The 4,444-nt window shown below is 36.3% G+C and overlaps 1 non-coding gene across 1 annotated transcript; it reads right to left on the reverse strand.

Annotated features, from left to right (window-relative positions):
• Window positions 1-213: 213 nt before the first annotated feature.
• Window positions 214-320, reverse strand: LOC136225120 (small nucleolar RNA R71). Its single transcript, XR_010686854.1, has one exon. It is a non-coding gene; the product is annotated as a small nucleolar RNA R71 (small nucleolar RNA).
• Between the last annotated feature and the right edge of the window lie 4,124 nt (window positions 321-4,444).

The following is a 4,444-nucleotide window of genomic DNA, read 5'->3' on the forward strand; positions in this document are numbered from 1 at the left end:
CCTAAGACCCATTTAACAAATTTCCTTGAAATTTGTGACACTTTTAAAATCCCAGATGTGACTGCAGAAGCAATCAAACTTCGCCTCTTTCCTTTCACTTTGAAGGATAGAGCCAAAGAATGGTTAACTTCTATGCCAGCCGCAACTTTTGCCACTTGGGAACAATTAGCCCAAGCATTTTTATCAAAATATTTTCCTTTAGCAAAAACCGCAAGAGTCATAAAGGAGTTAACATCTTTTTCTCAAAATGATAATGAGACTATTTATGAAACTTGGGAACGTTTTAAAGAACTTCAACGTTTATGCCCACACCACCAATTACCCGCTGAACTTTTAATGCAAACATTTTACAATGGACTAAATCCTACAACTAGGGGTTCATTAGATGCTATGTCGGGAGGGCTATTTATGAAGAAAACATCAGCCCAAGCGAGAGAACTTTTGGAGGAAATGGCAATCAACAGCAGTATGTGGCCCGCGGAACGTGGATATATACCGGTGGCAAAACCATCATCCTCAACCACACCATCAGTTAAAGGTATAGTGGAACTTGATCCAGTCGCGATGTTGCAAGCCCAATTTTCTGCTTTATCGCACAAAATTGACAAGTTTATGGCACCACGCGATACCAATGGTAATCCAATCCAAACGGATGTGGATTACGAAAACATGAGTGAGATAGAACATGTAAATTTTGTCCAAGGGCAAAACCAAACTAATAATCCTTATTCTAATACTTATAATTCTGGATGGAGGAATCATCCTAACTTTAACTGGAAAGATAACAATAACAATAATGCAAGTGCTAATCAAAATCGTACCACTAATTATCAAAATCAGTCAAGAGATACGATTAGCACTTTATCTTCTAAAATCGACAAGTTTATAGATGCTATCAGTGGAAAAATAAGTAATCACGACGATGGTTTTAAACGGATCGAAAATAAATTCGATCAGCTTATTAAAAACCACTCATCTGGCATCCATAATTTGGAGGTTCAAATTGGTCAACTTGCTAAATCAATTCCATCTCGAAAAGAGGGAAGTCTTCCCAGCCATACGGAAGAAAATCCGAAAGAGCAGGTAAAGGCTATCACTCTTCGTTCAGGGAAAAATTATCAAGGGCCGGAAATGCCCAAAGATGCAACATTACCAGGAACTGATTTACCAAAATCCAAAGAAGATATCTTAAACACAAATAGTTCACCATTTGACACAAGTACCAAAACTTTTGTACCCAAACCACCTTTTCCACACAAAGTCCGAAATAAGGACTATGACAAACAACTTCTAACGTTTTTGGATAAACTTAAAAATTTGCACATCAATTTAACGTTTATGGATGCAATCACACAAATTCCTAACTATGGTAAGTTTTTAAAGGATTTAATTTCAAAGAAAATCAGTTGGGAAGGAATTTCATCCATTTCGTTAACTGAAGACCGTAGTTCAATCGTGTCAAGTAATTTGCCCACTAAACTCAAAGATCCCGGATGTTTTACTATTCCGTGTAAGTTGGGAGATATTGAATTCCCAAGTTGTCTTTGTGATTTAGGAGCAAGTATAAACTTAATGCTGTTGTCTATTTTTAACAAGTTAGGTTTAGAAGAAGATATCAAACGTACCAATATGATTTTGCAATTAACGGATCAAACCACTAAGGGACCATATGGTATAATTGAAGATGTTTTGGTCAAAGTCGATAAATTTATTTTCCTACCGATTTTGTTATATTAGACTTTGCATATGATGTAAATTGCCCTTTAATTTTCGGTAGACCGTTTATGAACACGGGACGCGCTCTAGTAGATGTGTCGGAAGGGAAGGTAGTTTTAAGGATAGGAGAAGATAAGATCGAGTTTAATATGAACAAAGCGATGAAATACCCTATGGAGGAATTCGCTTGTATGAAACTTGATTTAGTCGAGGAATGTGTCAGTGACGTTATTCAAAGTGAAGAAATAATTGAACCTATAATAGGTGAGGAATTAAAAGATAAGGACCCAGAGCCTTTGATTTGAGAAGATGGACCAGTTCCGCCTTCAATTGTAATACCCCCTAAATTAGAGCTTAAAGAGTTACCTAGTCACTTGAGGTACGCTTTCTTAGGCGAAGGCGATTCTCTACCTATAATTATTTCTAACAAATTAACAAATGATCAAGAAGAAAAATTGAAAGAAATTGTTAGAAATAGGATAGGAAGTATGGGATGGCAAATTTCAGACTTAAAAGGAATTAATCCTAGTATCGTAATGCATAGAATTCACTTAGAAGAGAATAAGCCACCTAAAGCGGATAGGCAAAGACGCTTAAATCCGAACATGAAAGAAGTAGTAAAAAATGAGATTACTAAACTTTTAGACAATGGAATCATTTATCCGATCTCGGATAGTGAATGGGTTAGTCCAATCCATTGTGTACCTAAAAAGGGAGGCATAACTGTTGTAAGAAATGATGAAGGTGAACTGATACCTACACGAACCACCACCGGTTGGAGGGTTTGTATAGACTATAGGAACCTAAACAAAGCAACTAGGAAAGATCATTTTCCTCTACCTTTCATTGATCAAATGATCGAAAGGATAGCTGGTCATGCATTTTATTGTTTCCTAGACGGTTATTCCGGATTCTTTCAAATTTACATTTACCCGGATGACCAAGATAAAACAACCTTCACATGTCCTTATGGAACATTTGCATATAGGAGAATGCCTTTTGGTCTATGTAATGCACCAGCAACATTTCAACGATGTATGACAGCAATATTTAATGACTTCATTGAAGATATAATGGAAGTTTTCATGGATGAGTTTTCAGTTTATGGAGATTCTTTCGATGCATGTTTACAGAACTTGGATAAAGTATTGTCTAGATGTGAAGAAACGAATTTAGTATTAAATTGGGAAAAATGTCATTTCATGGTAGACGAAGGAATTGTTTTAGGTCATAAGATATCTGAAAAAGGTTTAGAAGTGGACATAGCAAAGACTTCAGTTATAGAAAAATTACCCCCACCAACCACTGTAAAGGGAGTAAGATCATTTTTAGGTCATGCAGGTTTTTACAGAAGGTTTATAAAGAACTTTTCTGTAATCTCCAAACCACTTAATAATTTGCTTATGAAAGATTCAACTTTTGATTTTAATGAGAATTGTTTACAAGCTTTCAACACTTTAAAAACGGCTTTAGTAAGTACACCTATAATATCGAAACCCGATTGGAATCTACCTTTCGAAATTATGTGTGATGCGAGTGACTTAGCTGTAGGATGTGTATTAGGTCAAAGGAAGGATAAGAAACTTCATGTTATATATTATGCGAGTCACACATTGTCTGGTGCACAGTTAAATTACACCACAACTGAAAAAGAAATGTTAGCAGTAGTTTTTGCATGTGATAAGTTTCGATCTTACTTGTTAGGATCTAAAGTCATCATTTATACAGATCATGCAGCTTTACGATATTTATTTGCTAAGAAAGATGCAAAACCGCGTCTTATTAGATGGGTTTTATTATTGCAAGAATTTGACATAGAGATTAAAGATAAAAAGGGAGTTGAAACCTGGTCGCCGATCATCTATCAAGACTTGAGGATGAAAACGGTCTCATCGGTGAAACATTAGGCATTCGAGATGATTTCCCCAATGAACATCTCCTGCAAGTACAAAGTGTCATAGCTCCATGGTATGCAGATATAGCCAATTACTTAGCTGCACATGTTGTGCCAGATGGATTGAATTCTCAGCAAAAGAAGAAATTCTTTTCAGAGGTTCCATTTCTGTTCAAAACATGCGGCGATGGAATACTTAGGAGGTGTGTTAGTGTATGACTCTATAATCTTGGAATGTCATGCTAGCGCTTATGGAGGTCATAATAGCATAAGCAAAACAGCAGCTAGAATACTTGAATGCAGATTCTTTTGGCCTACTTTGTTTAAAGATGTCCGTTCATTTATTGTCCGCTGTGATAAATGTCAAAGAACCGGGAATATAGGAAGGAAAGATGAGATGCCTCTTACGAATATATTGGAAGTTGAAATCTTCGACGTATGGGGGATCGATTTCATGGGTCCTTTTCCTACTTCTTTTGGCAAAAATTATATATTAGTAGCCGTAGATTATGTTTCAAAGTGGGTTGAAGCAATTGCAACCCCGACAAATGATTCTAAAGTAGTTGTTAAGTTTATAAATGCAATATTCTGTCGATTTGGAGTTCCTAGAGTTATGGTAAGCGACGGTGGTACTCATTTCATAAATAGAAGTTTTGAGTTACTTATGAAAAAATACGGAGTACACCACCGTATCTCTACGCCGTACCATCCTCAAACGAATGGTCAAGCGGAAATATCAAATAGAGAGCTCAAATGGATACTTGAGAAAACAGTTTCGTCTTCAAGAAGAGACTGGGCACATAAACTTAACGATTATGGGCATACCGTACTGCA

This window comes from Euphorbia lathyris, chromosome 3, assembly GCF_963576675.1.
Source record: "Euphorbia lathyris chromosome 3, ddEupLath1.1, whole genome shotgun sequence".
Lineage (NCBI taxonomy): Eukaryota > Viridiplantae > Streptophyta > Magnoliopsida > Malpighiales > Euphorbiaceae > Euphorbia > Euphorbia lathyris.